The sequence below is a fragment of the Candoia aspera genome, chromosome 1 (genome assembly GCF_035149785.1).
Source record: "Candoia aspera isolate rCanAsp1 chromosome 1, rCanAsp1.hap2, whole genome shotgun sequence".
Taxonomy (NCBI): Eukaryota; Metazoa; Chordata; class Lepidosauria; order Squamata; family Boidae; genus Candoia; species Candoia aspera.
In genome coordinates, this window is record NC_086153.1 from 100,974,939 (window position 1) to 100,981,814 (window position 6,876).

Here is a 6,876-nt window from a genome sequence, read left to right on the forward strand (position 1 = left end):
GTCCATGTGTATGTGAGGTAGGGTAGATGAAGGGAGAAGGTAAATTATTGATAATTATTAAAAATAATATCCTGATAATTATTAAAGAATAAAAATATGGAGGAGACATATACCATGCGCAACACTTTAGCACTCTCCTTTCTTCTTGGTTCCTGCTGACATCCTGCTTTCCTTTATATACATAATACTGTAAGCAATTTTCATGGTAAAAGAAATTACAGTTTGATACCAATGAAAGGTTTTTCTCTGCAAATAGCATTTTCTGAGACAGTTTCAAGACAACAGCAAGGTGAGAAAGGATGATCTCCTTTCCATAGGTGCTGTAATCCAAATAAATATTATTCCAAATTTGCCATCATTCGTTAGAGTTGCTGGTGCTTCTGAGGCTTAGTTCAGCAAAATGTGTTCCCCCCCCCCCCCGCCTCAATATATACAATGGGCTTGCATCTCAGTATGCATCAGCACATTTTATGGTAGCCTCTTCACATAAAACTTACAAACTTTAATGTGAGATAAATTCTCATTCAGTCTACTTAATTCTGTTGTACAGTTTGCCAAATGCACCAGAGAATGGATTATCAGGGACCATGCTTATGTATACATGCCCAACAAATACCTCATTATCAGCTCTAACATATTTTGACATAATATATTCATCAAAATATCTCTTTTGTCCCTTGTTTTCAAACACTTGAATTTTTCTTTAAGATGTCCTTGTGTTCATATTCTGGAGGAAACATTCTTGCCCTCTTAATCTGCAAACTCAATTTTCTGGCTAATTTTAGCCAAATCATGGCTGCCCGATAGCCTTCTAAAAACAGGAGTCAGGACAAAATCAGGACTTTTCTGGCTCTCAGTGACTCAAGCTCTGTTTATGCCTGGCTTTTTCATGCTGGACTCAGTTTAAAGGAGCCAGGATCAGTGAGCAAAAAAGCCCAGTTCACAAACATGGAACATTATAATAATAGAAGCATCCTTATCATAGCTTGCTTATTTGAAGGTAAATCCCAGTGTAACAAGCAATGTTTATTCCCATAAAATTGATTTAATTTCCTCCATTTATAAAGCATTTTTTCAAGGTGCTCAAAGCAATAGCTTGTATCTACAAATGTTGTTTCACTGTCAATTCTCCATCACATCTACCCTAAACATCTGCATCAGATGGTTGAGGACCCTTTGAAATAGACTTAAGGGCGAAGGATGGCTCCAGAGTATGGCAAGAAATAATGGCTGCTTCCCTCCAAATATGTCAGCTAACAGAAACATTACAGCAAAGTGTCATGGTATACTTGGGAGGAATAATATGGCTATTTTAAGAGGTTCCTGTTTAAAATAAGCTTCATTAATTTATTCTTCTGTCCTAACACATGCAGCAAAGTGCATCCAGGCAGATGGGCCCATTTTCTAACCTTCCAGAAACCAGGCCAACCCTCATTGCTGCTTTCTTGAACAGGAAGTGAGCTGAATGAGCCCTTGTGTCAGTGGCGTGCATGGTCATTTGTCCTAGAAAGTTTAGTTAGCCTGGTACTAGTTTTAACCCCCCCCCCCTTTCCAATTGCGTGATCTTGAAGAGGAAGAAAAACATGAAAGAAACCTGGAAGTTGTAACCTAATCCAAGATATCTAAGAGGAAAAGTGAAGCAAACAGTTGTGATAAAAGTTGGGCTTTCTATCGGATGAGACCACTGAAGTGAGCATTAGAGCTGATGATGCTTCAAATAAAAGCAGGTATTCCAGCATTCCACGTGACTCATCCTTCACAGAAAGAGGTACCATGCCAGAAAAACCAGGACCTAACTGCTTAAAAAGCCTGGCTGCATTGCGAAGAAGTTCTCAGAAAAAAAAAAGTCATACACAGATTTCTTCTTGGCACAACAACAGGGAAGTTCATGAACATGGTAAATAAATTAACCCTGATGATTTTAACTCTTTCTCGATTTAATGTATAGCAAAAAACAAACAAACTCTGAGTCCCCTAAGTTTTGGGGAGGGGGGCACTGCTTAGCTCTCCCAAACTAGAATCATTATTGGGGCATTCATGGTGTCTGTAGAGGAGGAGTCTGACTGGAATTCATATTGTACAAGAAGTTTGCTCAAAAACTGTTAGGCATTTCCCCCAATCAGGAAGGCAAGTATTTATTCTGTGTCATAGAAGGCCACCTAGAATTTCAAGTCCAAGCTTATATTTGCCTCATAGCTAGTGCTGTTCCCACTGAGTTATGGTAGGTTTAATGTTATGCATTTGAAGCTGAAAATACTTAGTGGTAGGAAAGTATTACATGACTGAAGCAGGTGATAAGTTGTTACTGCAGATTTCAGCACAGAGATGTCATTTTGTGTGGTGTGGCTGCAAGCAGAACCTTTATTAACTGGGACAGCACATGAATACCAATTTGTTCTGCCATGAACAGCTGCTTGTGTGAAAAAACTTTATGGTAGAATTCTATGAGGAAATAAAACGTTGTTTGTTACGAAACTGAACTTTCTGTCCTCAGAATTCATTTTCTACCAGGGTGGGGGCTGTGGAGGACTGCTAAATGTATGGCAAACAGTCGGTCAACTTCCCTGCTCACTACAGTTGGATCTGGAGTATCTTCCCACGTATAAGGATGACCTTTATGATAACTGCTTGGAAATAACAGCCTTGGATCTGTATTCTGAAAAAGCACTACTGTACTGCGTTCAGTGGAACCGCCGAGAAAGCACGCAGAGGATTGCAGCCTAACGTCTTTGAACACTGTCTGCCTTGACAGCTTATGTATGCCCTTGTTGAGATGGATCAGGATGTCATGGCTGGTGACAACTGGGAGCTGTTCTTGGAGACTCTCTTGCCTTTTTAGGTTAGGAGGGTTTCTGTGTGTTTAGGGTAATGTGATTGATGGCTCCACTCGGGGCCCCAATTAGCACCCTATAATTTATTAGCATCTGCTTTCAGATTATGCGTTAACTTTACAAATATTTCAACCATGGAAGCTGCAGCTATCAAGTATCTCTTCCCTGATCCAACTTGTAAGGGCTCTGGTTAAATGCAGAGAGAGTTGTGCAGGTCTGTCAAGAGAGAATAATCATTTTCATCTTACTGTGCAATAAGCAGCATTACAGCTCTTCAGTTGTAAAGAAGCTGGAGGGGGTGGGACAGATATCAAATTAAGGTTCCAATTGCATTTGGGGGCTGCAGTGCATGGAAGAGGTTGAACCTGACTAGAGGAGGTTTCTGTTGATCTGTCTCCTGCTATGTACTAATATATCCACATTTCAGTTACGTTGAGCCAGCAACAGAAGAACAATGCCTACTATCACTGTAATAATTCCATTGCCCTGTTACTGATGAAATGGAGAGGAAACACAAAACATGCTACATGTGAAAGAGAGAAGAAACAAATGTGGATTAAAAAAATGGGAACTTAAAATGCAAACCTAGGCATAACAACTTAGAAGTAACCTGCCTGGAATTTAGCAGAGCTTTCTCCTAAATAAATGATTATGGAGCAGCAGCTTTAAGGCAGGGGTTCATCACAAAGCCTCTGCTTTGCACATAGAATGTGCCAAGATCAATCTCCAGGTACAGCTGAAAAATTTCTAGCCAAAAGCCCGGGAGAGATGCTGCAGACCCAGTGATGAATTTCTGAATTACCTATACCTGCACATCTGTCAATAAGTATTGTCCTTCTCAGCAGGCTGCAGCTGAAAGTGCAGTCTGCCTTCCTGCGAGTTAGTGTGTATGAAGTGAAATGTTTCCCTGGTGCTATCTATTTCAGTCATTGGCTGAGGAGCTATAAAGTCATACCTTCTAGTCACAATATCCAATGAAAAGGCACATAAGTTTCTTAGTAGGTGCACTGTTTTGCCGAATTTGGCCTGTGCAAATCATGAAGCAATCTTTTTTGTGCAGACCCTACTGATTATCTGATGGGTCAACAGTATTTGATTTTATTTTCTTCCCAAATATGTACTAGCCTTTAAGTAACGTGTCACCTACTCCTACCTGACTATGCAAAAATACAGATGATGTAAGAATCAGGTTGTATCATAACTCACCTAGCCCTGGCTTGTCTATTCTGACTAGCAATTTTTCATTGGGCAGAGGTGTTTCCTATCACTTGCAAACTCAGATGCTTCTAAGAGAGATTACTGAGGAATGCACCTGGTGCCTTCTGCATGCAAACAGTAAGCTCTAGGGCAGTGTTTCTCAGCCTTGGCAACTTTAAGACATGTGGACTTGAACTTCTGGAATTCTCTGGGCTGGCTGGGGAATTCTGGGAGTTGAAGTCCACATGTCTTAAAGTTGCCAAGGTTGAAAAACGCTGCTCTAGGGTCTCTTGACAATCAAATATCATACAGCAATAATGTAATTAAGTAAATGAGTTCCAAATCAAGAAGTTCTGAATTTCATAATTGCTGCTACCTGCCTAGATAACTTTAGCCAAGTCCTCTTTGCCCTTGCAATATGGGAATATTAAAAATGATTTAATAATAATGTTGGGAATGATTTACCTTTGAGTGTTGTTCAAAGAATTATAAGATTATAAATGGCTCTGATCATTTGAAAGCTCTGAATAAGTGGCCTATTATCAATTGTTATGAGAATGATGCTTTCATCTTTACTGCCTGCATGGATCTAATAGGAGGCTGAACTCATCAAGGCCAGATATGTCCTGGATGGCTGCATTCATCTTAGTGGTTCACTAGATGGCAGCAAAGAGTTGAAGTTTCCTGTGTTTCTTTGCTGCCTTCTACTGGTGATCTGGATTTTTCAGGCCAAGATACACTACTCCTGGGATTTCTAGGAACCAGCTTGGCTGAATGCAAAAGCCCATGCCAACAGTTGCATAGAGAAAACAAGTGAAAATCTGTGCATCTGTTGGTGCTTAAAGAGAGAATTTGCACTATAATAGCAGGACTTCTACATATCCTTAAACTGTCATCTGTGTTATTCTTTTCGTCTGTGCAAAAGAAGCTTCTTGAGAACAATCTCTTATTACAAGTCTGCCTCCCAAAATAAAGCCCGGACTAAGGGTTGTTTCTCTGTTTCAAATGAATTGCCTTTTGTCTGTTAACTTTTCCACCAGAGATAATTTTTTAAAATTAATCTAATGCTGAGCTTGAAAATTGCTTTGTTTCTCCCTGCTGGACAACTTGTCTGTGCTATTGTGTACATGGATCTAGCCCAGTAGCTTGAATTGGTCCAAATCCTACTTTAACCTATGAAATTGCTATGCACTCTCTTTCCTCCCTGCCACAATACAAGGTAATATTGGCCTTTCCCCACAGACTTGTAAATAGGGAGTATTTTGAACATTTGAAATACAAGATGTGTGTATTACTACAATTCTTTCTTTTGAATACGATATTTAAAGTATTTTCCCCTTAAGAAACCTGAGTTTTTACATATTTTAGTAAGACACCCAAAATACATTGTGATATTTCAAAAATTACCTGAGCAAGAGCTTCAGTGTTCTTTTTCAGCTACTGAATGCCTTTGTTTTGGTTTTTAAAGGGTAAAATAAGAAAATAAATTTATTAGTCTGCCCATTGCCTTCTTCAATTCATGCTGAATTGGGCATGTTTTCAAATATTATGCCCAGTTCTTACATGAGATAGAAAAAAGCATTCCAACTGTGTAGAATGATCTGTGTAATTGGCCTCAGCTCCCCCCTGTGCCTTTGTCACCAGCACAAGGAACAAAAGCTGAATGTACAGTTGGTGATCTATGCTCAGTCAGCACACATTTCTCTTTACTGAAGTTGCTCTATTGGAAATTTATAAAATTGAAAGGAACTCATAATTAACACTTAGCTAAGGAGGAGATTCAGCAGACACTTATCTAGTTAAACTAATTATGCCATGTACCTATCACCTCCTATTCTTGCAAAGCTCCAGATTCCCTTTCTTAAGCTGAACCCCTGGCAAGTCTCTGTTTGGCTGTACTCCATACCTCACAAATTGGAGCTGAATTATAGCCAAAGGGAAAGCTCAGATAAGATCCAGAGTTCAGTCACCTCGGGGAAAGCTTTTGCTGACTCTTTTGCAGTAATGCTTGTCTTGCTTGTGGTGCCCTTCTTTGAATGAGGAATTCTATTCCAATGGACAGCAGTGATTAGCTTCTGTAAACACTGATCTTAGAACAGCTACTGAGTTTACAACTAGATGAAGAAACATCTGAAACACAATGAAGTTTAGAGTTCCATTCAGCTATCTCTGGTTTCCAGCAAAGACATGAAACTGAGTGAAGATGGGAGAGATTTCAAAGGCTGGGAGTGGAGGAAATCTCATCTTACCAAGTTTACTATAAAATAGGGAGTGACAACCTGCTGGGGTTCATACCCTTAACTATTCTAGACTTGAAGGAGAGAAAAACCAGGCAGGAAAAAAGCTTGATATCTCCAGTCTAGCCACATAAGACGACAGCATGGGTAGAGGGAAGTAGGTTGGTGGAAAAGTCACAAGAGTATCTTTTACACCAAGGATAGGCAACCTGTGACCTTTTTATTGTTCCTGTGCTACAACTTTGAATTTCCCTCACTACCTAGCTTGCTGAAAATTGAATTTCAATACAGTAATAAATTGTCCATCCCAATTGTACACCAATAGCACAGACCAATATATGCTTAAATAAAGTACTAGCCACTATGGTAAGTTAGAATTACTCTCTATGCAGCCTGAATAATCCTACCATGCTTACTGAAGACAGATGATACAGCCAACAAACTGCAATACAGGTAGAGGCCAATAAATCACCTGTGATCCATGTCGCCTACCACAAATAGGACATGGGGGCATCACATTTCAATTTCAGCTGCCCTAAAGTTTCAGTTCAAAGACTTCTTCATTTAGAATTGAGTATTTAAAGCTATTTCTGGGAAAAAATGCTGTACAA